The sequence below is a fragment of the Leptidea sinapis genome, chromosome 13, assembly GCF_905404315.1.
Source record: "Leptidea sinapis chromosome 13, ilLepSina1.1, whole genome shotgun sequence".
NCBI lineage: Eukaryota > Metazoa > Arthropoda > Insecta > Lepidoptera > Pieridae > Leptidea > Leptidea sinapis.
Window position 1 is genome coordinate 12,780,684 of NC_066277.1, and position 14,889 is coordinate 12,795,572.

At 35.1% G+C, this 14,889-nt stretch overlaps 1 protein-coding gene and 1 non-coding gene across 2 annotated transcripts in view; both read right to left on the minus strand.

Annotated features, from left to right (window-relative positions):
• Nucleotides 1–13,092, minus strand: part of LOC126967651 (orexin/Hypocretin receptor type 1-like) — a 105,274-nt gene extending 92,182 nt beyond the window's left edge. The window contains exon 1 of the mRNA XM_050812227.1: nt 12,940–13,092. The gene's annotated coding sequence lies outside the window, so the exon portion shown is untranslated. The remainder of the gene's footprint in view (nt 1–12,939) is intronic.
• Trnaa-ggc (transfer RNA alanine (anticodon GGC)) lies at nt 8,800–8,872 on the minus strand. Its single transcript has one exon. It is a non-coding gene; the product is annotated as a tRNA-Ala (tRNA).
• Nucleotides 13,093–14,889: the final 1,797 nt, after the last annotated feature.

Genomic DNA, 14,889 nt, shown 5'->3' on the forward strand with positions numbered 1-14,889 from the left:
TATAGAGTGTTCCATTCTTATGCGTAGATTTTCGTTGAAGAATTCTTGTTTAAGTATTGTGTATTTAAAGAGGTCCTGTATCGGTAATGTTTTGCAGTGTTTAATTACCTAGTTCATTGTTTTCATATTTTTGCTTTATAGAACCAGAGACAATTGTTTTTAAGATTTTTAGTTGTAGTTTATATATATTATTAAGATAGGTATGGAAGTACGACCATAACTACTGAGACCGTATTGTATATAAGTTTGTGCGAAGCTGTTATGTATTATATATTTTATTTTGAAAGGAACACGATGCCTTAAGATAGTTATATTTGTGAGAAATTGCCTTAACTTGTTACATACGCGATCGATGTGTTGACTCCAGTTAAATTTGCAGTCAATAGTTAGCCCGAGATATGTATAGTTATCAATTAATTCGATAATGGGACAGCTACAAGCATGGTGACTAGGCCCGTGTAAACAGTTGTGGTTGTGAGCTATAAAATTTTTAAGCTGTATATATTTTAAATGTGGTGATCTGATGTGGATTAGTTTTGTTTTATTTGCATTCAATACTAGGCCTGCATCGTGGCACCACTTGGTCAACGTGTTGAAGTCTGTCTGTAATTGATCACAGATCTTGTTGGGATCTCGGTCTGCAAAGTGAAGGCAGGTATCGTCTGCAAACAGATAGCACGTGCAATCAATACAGTTACTCATATCGTTAACATATGCTAAAAAGTGTAAAGGACCTAGGACAGATCCCTGCGTTGTGCCTTCGTTAGCTGTAACAGTGTCACTGTTGGTATTGCATATTTTTACAGTATAAGTGCGATTTCTAAGATACTCCGCACACCAGGTGAGCAAAGGTCCTCGTATACCCAACATATCTAACTTTTTTTGCAGCTGGGCATGATTCAGGGTGTCAAAAGCTCGCGAGAAGTCAATGAACAGTGCTAATACATGTTTATTTTTCATTTAGATATCCATTGACTTCGTCGGTAAATTTAGAAAGAAGGTTGGTTGTTCTTTTTCCTTTTTGGAACCCATATTGATTTTCGTAAATGATATCATTCTTCCTATAAAATGCATGGATTTGATCACAGACAAACTTTTCTACTATTTTGTCTATCGATAACAGAAGGGTAATGGGTCGATAGTTCGAGTAGTAGATAAGTCGTAGTTAGTAGAAAAGTCTTTACGTTTCCCCTTCTTAAAAATCGGTCTTACACAGTCTCTTTTTAAGCTATCTGGATAAACTCCGCATTTCTTACAAGCAGTAAGCGAGTAGTGTAATAATTTGTTATTTGTGGATTTTTACGTTCGACAAAATTATATTGACTAAAAAAGTAGTTTTATGGATTACACAGAAAAAAGTTGGTAATGTCCACGTAAATAGTTTGACACCTTTTTATACCTAAAGAAATGTTTTTATTAATTTAAGTAAACTTTTGAAAGCTTTTTTAGTCAAAAAGTTTTATTGAGTGTAGTTTAAGTTAACATTATAACAACACTTTACATTGTTTGAAATTATTGTTCCCCACAAACTATCGCGATTACTACTCAATTAACTGTAAACTTAACTAAATTTTTAAGCGTAATATAGATTACGGCCTTGTTCCCCAAAAAATAAAAATGTCTTATTCAAGTAAGCTTGCATACTTATGAATTGTTAGAAAGGAATCCGAGTTATGTTCGAATACAATTAGAGTGCAGGACCGGTGTCGTTGCAGATTTCATTGCATCTCCTTTAGTTATTTACCCAAAAAACATGACACTGTTGTCACCGTTGTCACCGATGACACCGTTGTCACCTGCACTTGCACTTGCACTTGGACTTGCACTTGCACTTGGACTTGCACTTGCACTTGCACTTGCACTTGCACTTGCACTTGCACTTGCACTTGCACTTGCACTTGCACTTGCACTTGCACTTGCACTTGCACTTGCACTTGCACTTGCACGTGTACTTGTACTTTATTAATGAAATGTACTCGGCAAAGTGCTTGGTGATGTTCTCGGCGAAGAACTCAGTGAAGTAATCGGCCTAGTACTTGGCGAAGTATTAGGCGAAGTATTTGGCAAATTACGTGGCGAAGTACTCGGCGAAGTGCATGGCGAAGTGCTTGGCGAAATACTTGACAAAATGCTTGGCACTTGTGAACTTTGCACCTGCACCTATACCTGCTCCTGCACTTGCACTTGCACTTGCACTTGCACTTGCACTTGCACTTGCACTTGCACTTGCACTTGCACTTGCACCTGCACTTGCACTTGCACTTGGACGTGCACTTGCACTTGGACTTGCACTTGCACTTGCACTTGCACTTGCACTTGCACTTGCACTTGCACTTGCACTTGCACTTGCACTTGCACTTGCACTTGCACTTGCACTTGCACTTGCACTTACACTTGCACTTGCACTTGCACTTGGACTTGCACTTGCACTTGCACTTGCACTTGCACTTGCACTTAGAAAAAAAATCTCTGCAATACGTACTGCTTCTCGTCCCAAATACCACAGTATCTCAAGACGAATGCTTTAACCATCGGTGGTCAGCCTTATCCAGCAGTAGACGTCTTCCAGCTGAAGTGATGATGAAAGTGTATCATAGTTAAAAATAAAGGTAGAAAGAATTCCAGCAGAAAAACTAAAACGATCTATTGCAACAAAAATATGAAAGATCCGTGTTCCTTTAAAATAAAATGTTTTCTGAAATTTCCGAATAAAGTACGACAGAAAATTTTCAACCTGTTCTGGCAAATAGGTTGCCATGAAAAGTAGTGGTATTTCATTTAAGTTATGGTAAATTATCAAATAAAAAAAGGTGTAGGAGCTGATAGAAAGCGAGATCTTATTAATACATTAGGATTCGACCTTGCAAAATTAAAGTTAATACTTTGCACACCTTATTAAATCATTTGCTTGTATACAGTCAAATTATTTAAGAGATAAATGGTCTATACAGATTGGATGTCTGAAGCTGAACATTTCCAAGGTAAACAATTAGCCAGTTAATATCAATGCACACGGAGTATTCAATATTAAACTAATTAATATTTATCTTCATTGACCAAAGAAACATGTCATGTGCCAAATATGTATAGAGTTGATAGCGAAGGTAAGATTATATTATAGGATAACTATAACAGTCAAAATAAATCTATTATAAGAAAAATAAGAGATCAAGAAATGTATATATCAGATCCAAGCATTAAAAGAGTTGCAGTTTAAGATTTAGAAAAAATTTTAACAGAAAGAAAATATCCTGGTTATTGCAAAGAGAAGCCCCGATAAAATTTCAAGTTGCTTCTAACTATTAACTATTACTTACTTCTACTACTTACTTCTATCACTCTTTTGCGAAGAACTTAAACGGGATAGAGATCAGCTTTCTTTCTATTCCGATAACTGTTCTTTATGATTTTTTATTTTTTATTATTTTCTATGATTTATGGTTTTTAATGCACATTTTTAATGGTTCACCAAAATTTAAAATACATATTGGGCACAGGTTTTTACTAATAGGTACGCCGTGGTGATGTTATGCATTCCTCATAATTGAAACAAAATATATACTCTAGTACGTACGTGAATTCTTTTAGCGTTAAAAATGGAGAGAGTGGGTGAAGCGTGGGCTGTACCAATAATAATCACATGGTAAACACGGCGGAGTTTAAGCCCATATTAATTGACAATGTTTACCAAACATTAGGGAAAACGAATTATGTATCTGCAAATTTGAGGTTACGTAAGGTGAATGTACTGTAAGAAAAGTATCATCAATGTTTATATATATTTCGTGAACTTTCATCTATCTTCTTCTATCTATGAATATAATGAATGGTCATTGTTTGAGGCTCAATCACGGCTCATCAAACTTAGCCCCCCAAAAAAAAATTTTTTTCTATTTTTGAATTTTCAATATCGCATATCGTTAGTTCGTAGTTTGTTGTTAATTGTTCGCTATAAATAATTGTTTGTTCTTTTGTTGTTTATTTAAAAATAATTAATTAAATACATACCCTTTAGCCCCGCCCCCTGTTAATGGGGGGAAACGCATACTATTTGGTTCTGGCAGTCGCCGGCCGCTGCCGCGGTACGCTACGCTCGGCTCGTGCGTTGTTTTAACTGTTCTAACATAACCTAACCTAACCAATTTTAATGAATTGCAAATTTTTAATTTTTTTTTTAAATAAATAAATCGAGAACAAACAAATGTTTATAGACAACAATCAAGAACAAATGGCGAACTAACGATGTAATAAAAAAAAATAAAAAATCTGGGGGGCTAACTTTCTTCAGCTCTCACAACAATCACACCAAAAACCAATATTTTTTTTTTTCTTTTAAAAAAAGGCAGGAACTAATGTTTATGTATGTAAGTGCCTTTCCCTATGGCCTCTAAATCGGCTGGACTTATTTACTATTTACCCGCTTTTAGAACTGTGTCTAAAGTCCAGGCTGAAAAGGATGGCTTCATTAAGGTGGAGTGGAAAAAGAGGAGGCCTCCGAGTCGTAATCAATGTGGCACAGCACCAATACGACAGAATCAGCTCCTGTGTCCTGTAATCGCAGCGACGTATATCTACGTCTCTCGCTTAAACCACCAAGGCCTCCGACATTATTCAGTACTTGGTGAAGAAGACAAGGTTCCGGTTGGGGTTGAAATGTTGGTGATGCGTCACGTAGTAAGTAGACTTGATCTCCTTTGTGGTTCGCGTCCCGACCGAACATATATCTTCCTGGACGTGAAGCTGTGGCCGAAGGGGTTCGTGTTCCGCAAATATCGCGGACGTCGCCGACCGCCGGAAGTTACCGAACCCGCGCCTCACCTCACGAAAATGTGACGTAGATTTAAGTTATATAAGTATGTATGTTAGACTATAAGGAATTTATGTTATGGGCCTCGTAGCCTGAAATAAAATGATTTATTATTATTATTAATAAAAAACCTCAGGCGGTCGGTGAAGTGCATCGCGTGATTTTGATTGATAGTGACCGGAATTTTTCCGTAGTTAAACTTCTGTATGCGCTCTGAGCACTTTACTTTGTGGGCATTTAAAAGACTGAACTGTAATGCTCGGATAAGTAACGATCGTTTGGGTAATAATGTGCCAATCAGAAAAGCAAATACGAATTAGCTTCAAATAAACTAGGGGTGATATTATATTAAAGAGACAGTCATACTTGAAGCTGATCCATATTCTAGGGCTTTCTCACACATTGATTATTACTCTCATCTTTGGTCAAGTCCACCCCACCCCTAGTAAAGTGCACCTGCCCGAACCATTGAACCGCGTGCAACGCAGAACTGTTACCAGTGAGAGGCTCCTTTGCACAGGATGCCGGCTAGATTATGGGTACCACAACAGCGCCTATTTCTGCCGTGAAGCATTACTGTGTATCGGTCTGAAGGGCGTCGTAACTAGTTACTGGGCAAATAAGACTTAACAAGTTATATCTCAAGGTGACGAGCGCAGTTGCAGTGCCGCTCAGAATTTTTGGGGTTTTTCAAGAATCCTGAGCGGCACTGCATTGTAATGGGCAGGGCGCATCAATTACCATCAGCTGAACGTCCTGCTCGTCTCGTCCCTTATTTTCATATAAAAAAACAGGTCGAAGTGTCTGGGTTTCAGTACTCATTGTAGGGGAGACCGAGGGGATTTGAAACAGAGGTGATTTGAAACAGTATTCATTTCTGGGAACTTAAAACTGTTATCGAGTTGATATCGTCGCTTTTCAATCACTTCCCTCCGTGAGCTTACGTGTGAATTTGCGTAGGTGGCGGAAGTCTCGCGGTTCTCGAGTTCTGCGTGCCATGTGACAAAAATCATGAAAAGTGAGTTTTTAACGTTTTTTAATATGCCTTTATTTTTATAAGAGTTTTGTATTTGGTTTAAGCTTTATAATATGTTACCAAAGCACATTAACTAAAGACTTACCCCCTTATTCATAATGGTCCGCTAACTTAAAACAGCCGCTAAGGAGTGGATTTTCTCATTCTGACTTAGGTCAATAGAAGAAGACAGAGTGAGAATTAGCAATGCTTTAAGTTAGCAGACTATTATGAATAAGGGGGTTATAATACATGATAGTTACAATTCTTCTGTGTATTTGCTTCTTAATTGTGAATTAAATAAATATTGCGAGGTATTTTCTTACTGAGGAGATTTGAAACAGGTTTTTTCAACTCTCCTCGTATCCAATTTTACATCAGACAACAGTAAATAATAATATATAACAGGCAATATTTTTTTACTTGATTGGTTTATTTTTTCTTAGAGTGCCTACTAATTATAAAAGAAAGACTGACAAATTTAATTTTAATAAATACCTCAAAATTAAAACAATCACTTTTCTTTCATAGCCCTTGATTCTTTTCTCTTCTCTAATATGTTCAACCCCTGTTTCATCAAATTTTGTTTTTTCACCAGAATATTTAATGTTTAGAATTTATTTATGTTAGCTATGTAGTTATTTATGTAGCATTCGCAAGTGTAAAGAATAACTCGCTTTTAACAGCGAGTTATTAAAGTTTTTATATCAGATTAGCAGACTGTTTGAAGTTATACTTCTTTAGTTACACGTGTTGCACCTCTACACGAGGCATGCTTAAGAGCTTTTGATTAAACAAACGTTGCCGTTGGAGGGAGAGTAATAGACGACATTTTAAAAATTAAACACAATATTTGGCACACGTAAGTCGTCTAACAAGACTCGCTCGTTGAACATAATTTTATTCAGCATTATAAATCTCGCCTGAAAAAAACCTAATTAGTAAAGTTATGGTAGCATAACTTTTATATATACATTTTAACATTTTTGTAGTGCAATACAGTGTTTAAATTAATTCATTGATATTATAACACAATAAACAATATCAGATGCTACAAACTAAATGCACATTAGAATTCTGGTCGGACAGATTAAAAGCCTTTAAATAGAATTTGGTGTTATTTTGCATAAATTCATGTATATTAAAAATTCATATCAAATCAAGAAAAAGTTCAATGAATATATGCGAATATAATTTTTAGTAAAATAACACAATAGGCGTATTTTTATTTATAACAGAACGAATTCCCGGAACTTGTATAAGAATGCACACTGCATTCTTCACGGAAATGGACTCGAATAAGATGAAGTCTTAGAAAATTGTGCCGTCTCATCGAGCATCAATATATTTTGATCCGACATTGACAATGATATCCATTCAACTTTTAAGTAACAAGATTGAATTTCCTTATTCGTGTAACATTGTTAACAATGTAATAGAGGCGTTCTTGTTTATTGCAGTTACTAGGTGGTTTGAAAACATTCTAATGAAGGATATATAAGTAGAAATTCAGGTGAATCAGAGACAACAGAAGATGGATACCGTCAAAGCGGAGATGAATAGATCTCAATTTATAAGGAGCTAATAATGTAGGACGGAACTTAACGAAGTTGCAATTATGGTAAGTTGCTAGTAATGAAACCACAAAACACATGTACTCCACGGACTAGTAAAATAAGAAGCGTGTGTGCAGTTACGGGGTATACCAGTTACACAATTTTTCCCTCTTAGATAATCATTTATCTACAAATACTTTTACATTATTGTTCTTAAACTTTTTCACACAACGGCATTTTTAAAATATTTTATTGCGACGCAAACTGATCTGTTACAGACGATGGCAAATCTCATAATGGCGGCCGATCGGCTTGTAGTAGTGTAGGTGTATGCGTGGGGCTATGTATTTACACGTTTACCGGCTTGTTTTGGTGCCTCACTGTTACGTAAGGTGACACGGAGTCCTTATTTTTTACTCGTCCGTGATATACTCATCCAACGTATTGGAAGAAGAGCCAGGGGGCCTACTCTTAAAATCGATATTCGATATTTCGTGGCATTCGTCGTGTCGATTCCTACTCTTAGTTACATCGTATTCAGTCTCGAAACGATGATTGAACGAGCGAAACATTCTTCGATATTATCGGTCCTAACCCTACTCTTAGTTGAAAATGTTAGAGACGAATATTCGAATTTGACAAATAATCAAACGTCACTTTTACGATAATCTCAACGACAGCTTCTAGGCTGTCGTTGCTATTATCGTTTCAAGTTGTATAGATAAATTTGCCATACATATTTAATAAATAATATTAATTATATGTGATTTACTATCCAACAGGATTTTTACTACCTTAAGTTATTTAAGTCATTTTCTTGATCTTTTATGCGTAATGCAAATGGCCGCCCGAGAAATCGGAAGTCGTCGAGAACGGCTGAGATACTTTTTTTTTACATTTTATTATCCGCAAGTTTTGTATTACTTATTCAATTTTAAATGGTCATATTATATTCATTAAATAATTTTTGAATATTTACATTTTGTGTAAATGTTGCAAATTGGTGGTGCAGAGTCTGGCATGGTTAAGGACCATAGCGCCTAAGCTATGTTTTGACTTTTGACACTTAATAGCGACATAGCACAGATAATATTACATTTTTAATCGTTGTTCACGCATAATTTATTCACTCTTAACATTGTCAAAAAATATTGGTCTATGGTTACGATGTTGTTACGATAAACGATATAGAATACGAACATTTGTTACATTAGGGTAGATGCGATATATTCGGGGTATTATCGTATAGTTCCGAATATATCGTTGACGATTTTGCGAATTGACCTCCAGGGTATAATGTACAGCCATGACACCCCCCCCCCTCGTCTCTACTCATAAATCTAAACAATTTGTTAAGTTCTTAAAGTGATAACCCTCACTACTAGGATTAATACACAAATAAAATTTTAAAACAAAATTTATGAACGATGCGGGATTCGAACCCACGACCTCTGGCGTGCCGTGCCAGTGCTCTGCCAACTGAGCTAACCATTTGAGTGATGAATCGTCATAAAATCTTGTATGCTTTGTTCAACTCTCAGGTTGTGGCTTCATGTACAGGATCTACTTTACAGTTGATAACCTGCTCAACCCCAATATTTGCATAAACAATTGAGCTATTTATGATGATAGCTCAGTTGGCAGAGCACTGGTACGGAACGCCAGAGGTCGTGGGTTCGAATCTCGCATGGTTCATAAAAATTTTGTTTTCAAAGTTATTTGAGTATTAATCCTAGATGTGAAGGTTTAAAAACTTAACAAATATGTTTAGATTTATAAGAGCGACATCTCAAGTCCATTTCCTAATATACAAAACAATGGGGTTGAGCAGGTTATCAACGGTAAAGTACATCCTGTAGAATCAATATACGGTAGTTCGATTATCTGAAAATAACGGTTTTCCGAAAACCCATATCCCAACACACAGTTCCCTATAAATAGTTCGAATTATAGACGCTCTACTGTATTCAGAATTATACAACAAAAATGACTAATTTTGTTCAAGACATGTTTATCTTTAATCTCAACACGTGATCTATCAAAATAAATGGGTTTGTAGACAAACGCTTAAACGAATGTTACGGAGACGTGGGAAGTTCTTCCTGAAATAAATTTTTAAAGCAACGCTGTTAGTTTTATGTATTAGAAAATGTAATATATTAAAAAAAGGATTGTGTGGTTTTATGAAACCACGGTAAAAGTTAAACTTTTATCACATTATAGACATTTAACTAAATAAATAACAACATTTACATTAAACAGTGACAAAAATAAACAAAATAGCGTGGAGCACTGGCACAAATGAGTATTTTATGTACAGCTTTTTTAGAAGTTTTCATTTAGGTTTATAATTTATTATTATTAGCCCGTGTGCGTCTTACGACCGTTCCCAGTATACTATCTACAGATAGAGATATAATACTACCTTCTACTGTCAGTAACTAGTTGTCAATAATCTGAAGCTGTCCCAATATACCTGATAAGTCATATTTATCGCCTTATATTGGGCTGCGTGAATTGCAATTTCAATACAAACTTCTATCGCTGGTAAGCTATACGTCGTCCCATTGACAGACAGCGTGTACGGATAAGGTGAGTTACCGTTGATAAGTTTATTGGGATAGAAAAGTCAACGATAGTTACGATTTTTATCTCAAGTAAGAGATAGATTGAATATTGGGAACGGCCGTAATTAAGCAAGATTAAGATTTAAATTTTTGTACCATACTATTACAGTTCATAGAATATTTAGGTCAAAGTCTATCACATACTGAGAACTAATAACCAATAGTCCGGGCTTTGCTTTGGTCAACCGTATTTGCTGCAATCAATGCACGTATAGCATTGTTTGCCAATATGAAGGATACAAATGATTTAAGTTTTCTTTAGTATTAATTCCGTCAATATTTGTCTTTAAAACAATTCGACACGTGTTTCGCCTCTACACGAGGCACCCTCAGGACGTGTTGTCTCGCCAAAATCTGGCACGAGACTTAGTCTCGATTTTGTCGAATTGTTTTGAAGACAAATATTGGCGGAATTAACACTAAAAAAAACTTAAATAATTTGTATAATTATGGATTTCCACAAAGCAACGCCTAATTCAATAAATTTTCCAATATGAAGGATATTAGTATCAAGGTCGGTTTAGTTAATACATTGTTTTGTCTATGTGTAATGGACGTATGAGAGACTTATTAAAAAATTGTCGGACATACTGTATAAGAACAATGTATTAATCCTAGAAGTGAGGGTTATCACTTTAAAAACATAACATATTGTTTAGATTCACAAGAGCGACATCTCAAGTCAATTTCCTAATATGCAAATATTGGGGTTGAGCAGGTTATCAACTGTTAAGTAGATCCTGCACATGAAGCCACAACCTGAGAGTTGAACAAAGCAAACAAGATTTTGTATCGATCCGTCACTCGAACGGTTGGCTCAGTTGGTAAAAGCACCGGCACGGAACGCCGGTGGTCGTGTGTTCGAGTCCCGCATCGTTCATAAAACTTTGTTTTTCAAATTCTATTTGTGTATTAATTCTAGAAGTGAAGGTTATCACTTTAAAAACATAACATATTGTTTAGATTCACAGGAGCGACATCTCAAGTCAATTTCCTAATATGAAAATATTGGGGTTGAGCAGGTTATCGACTGTTAAGTAGATCCTGTAATTTAAGCCACAACCTGAGAGTTGAACAAAGCAAACAAGACTTTGTAACGCTGCGTTACTTGAACGGTTGGCTCAGTTGGTTAGAGCAACGGCACGGAACGCCGGAGGTCGTGGGTTCGAGTCCCGCATCGTTCATAAAACTTTGTTTTTTAAATTTTATTTGTGTATTAATTCTAGTAGTGACGGTTATCACTTTAAAAACATAACATATAATGTTAAGTGTTACTATATTAACTTTATTATTTTGTCATATATAGTCGTTATATATCGTTTTTAAAGTTATACTTCTTTTGGCGCGTTATGAGAGAATGATGAGAGTGATTTTTTTTTTGGTTTCTTGTCCATTGTTAGGACAGGCAAAGTGTTCAAGCCCAAACAGCCGTATTCATTATTTAATAATTAATTGCAAAGCCATCTTTGCATTTTTATTACAAAATTTTCTCTTTCTTATATCGTAGAATAGCACGAGGAATTAATCATTTTAATGATTTTTGCTTCGTTAGACCAAAGAAGTATAACTTCTTGTGTGCATACATAAGTACATACACACTTTATTTTTATGGAAGAGGAGGACAAACGAGCATACGGGTTGCCTGATTGGCTATAAGACTAGTTTTTCTCGAAGTAAACTTGTGCTGAAAAGTTGCGGCTCGACATGATAGTGCTTTTCGCAGTTAGTTAGTTTCCGCGTATTACGACTTTGAATTCGTTTGCGAACTGTTAGCAGGTTGCTATTTTATATCACCGTTATGGCGATTAATTATATCGTGAATAGACCCAGGTTTTTTTTATAAAGATAAGGAACGAGACGAGAAGGACGTTCAGTTGATGGTTACTGATACGCCTTACCCATTACAATGCAGTGCCGCTGAGGATTCTTGAAAAACCCAAAAATTGTGAGCGGCACTGCGCTCGTCAGAACTTAAGACATAAGATGTTAAGTCTCATTTGCCCAGTAATTTCACTAGCTACGGCGCAAACGTCAGAAAAATTTACTTATTTTTTTTAAATTTTATTTTTTATAACGCGCCTATAGATCCTTCAATAAATCTCCTGGGAAATTTAATTTCTATCCGTCTGAATAACTGCAGTTGCATTATCTCGTATGTCACCTAATTAATTGAGAGTTCGCATGCACACAGTTGTTTTATTAATAATTTTCAATAACATTAACAATTTCAGTAACATTTATTGAAAGTCAAAGTCAAAGTTCTTTATTTGCCAGAAACATTCACAAGTAAAGTTGTTACAAATTCCAAAGCAGCCACATGTTTCGTCTAGACAGACATGAAAATATTTTTTGTGGTTCACAATAAACCTAATAATCAAAACTTAAATATAATTTGACCAACGTAAAGCAATACCTAAATGACCCTACAATACACAATTAAAATAATTAATGAAACGCTAAGAGATATACATTATCTCAAAAAAATAATCACAAAAAATATAATATTATTTGTAAAAGTAGTATTGGTGCCAGTTACAACTTCGTTTGATAATATTCGTTTACTGAGTCAAAACAATATTTCTATAATGGTGTTAATAATTTAAATGTGTTTAACACTGTCCTCTCTCTTATTTCGTTTGGTAATTTATTAAATATTTTTACACACATAGCATGACAGTTTATTTGGTACAAAGTGGTTCTAATGTGGGGTACTCGAAGTCTAATAGGATCACGCGATAAAAACAAAGAATTATAATATTGTTGACAAATTGTAAAAAAGAAATGAGAACATTAATGTTTTTAAACTTTTCTTTTCGAGATTTATCAAGCTCTTTTAAAATATAAAAATCGTTGATATATCTGTTTGTTTTCGAATACAAAATTGCATCATATACAATAAGTTTAGTTCATAATATACAAATTCAAAATACTTACCCAAGTTGATAAAGCAGATTTGGAGGCAGTCAGGTAAACATCACATCATGCTAACATACTTAATATATTGTACCTATATTCAAAAGCTCATAATAAGATCTTCATAAAATCTAATAAATTTAAACAAACCCTCTATGTACCGCACTAATAATCTATTGTCTAAGTATTATGCATTAACCATTGACAAAACAGACGTTGAATTCTAAAACAAAACAAATCACTTGAAATTATTATCGAATACTTTTGTAATGATGGATATCATTTACAATTATCGGCTAAAAGGTATCAAAATCCCCGGATTTATCTTATCTCATTTATAGATCGAATTAACAACTCTGGAACTGAGTGCGCCTTTGTTTTGTACCGATATATGATAACGAATTATCGATAATACGCTATTGACTTTCAATGATGCCATATATCCCAATTAGTATCTATACATAAGACATAAGATGTTAAGTCTCATTTGCCCAGTAATTTTACTAACTACGAAACCCTTTAGACAGAAACACAATAATGTTTACACTTTACTGCTTCACGGCAGAAATACGCGCCGTTGTGGTACCCATAATCTAGCCGGCTTCCTGTGCAAAGGAGCCTCCCACTGGTAAATTGTAACTAATACGATTCATATATTGGATGCAGCACCTAATACAAACTAATTTACAGCCATTATAAATTTCAATTCACACGTCCCAATATAAGGCGATAAGAATGACTTATCGGGTATATTGGGACAGCTTCAGATTATTGACAGCTACTAACTGACAGTAGAAGGTAGTGATTTATATCTAACTGTAGATATTATATTGGGGACGACCGTAAGTCATTCTTATCGCCTTATATTGGGACGCATGAATTGCAATTTCCACAAAATATTCTATTGCTGGTAAGCTATACGTCCTACGTCCTCCCATTGACAGACAGCATGTACGGATAAGGTGAGTTACCGTCGATAAGTTTATTGGGACAAAAAAGTCAACGATAGTTACGATTTCTATCTCCAGTAGGACACAACCGGAGATAGACTGAATATTGGGAACGGCCGTAACTGTATAGTGCCATCGCGGCAGCTCATCCGGCCAATGTATTTAGTAGCAGATATCAGGCCAGAAATTTAAATATAAGACTAGCTGACCCAGCAAACGTTGTATTAATATAAAGAACAAAAAGAAGAATTTTAATAATAAAAATTTATTGGTGTTTTAAAAATAGATAATGACCAATTCACAGAGCTACCAAATATATCGTACCACAATTATTGTATTCAATTGCCATCTTACAACCCTATTCCGGTCAACCCTGTGGATGGAAAAGAATAATATAAAAATTATATAAAAATAGGTTTTGATTGTAGATGGATGGAAATTTGTGATTGAATATTATGTCAAAAACATAAAAAAATATTAAGACGTGGGTCACCCTTATCATATAGAGATATAAAAATAGATCTTGGCCGATTCTTAGACCTACCCTATCGGGTAAATTTTGTTTGTATATCTACAAACAAAATTTCATATAGACTGGTTTAACCGAATTTCGGAGGAGTTTCGCCTCACAGATGAAAAAAGATTTATCACTCTCTGTTACGGATACAATGGATGCCATTTTTTATAAAGCGGGAACTGACCACAAACAATGAATCCAAGCTCTAAAGGTTGATGCATCCATTACGATAGGATAATTTATATTTATACAGTTTATTCTTTATTACTTTTTATGAAATAATTGGAATTTAAAACGCTTTTTTTATGAAAATAAGGTACGAGACGAGCAGGACGTTCCGCTGATGGTAATTGGTACGCCTTTCCCATTATAATGCGGTGCCGCTCAGGATTCTTGAAAAACCCAAAAATTCTGAGGGACACTACTATTGCGCTCATCACCTTGAGACATAAGATGTTAAGTCTCATTTGCCTAGTAATTTCACTAGCTACGACGCCCTTTAGA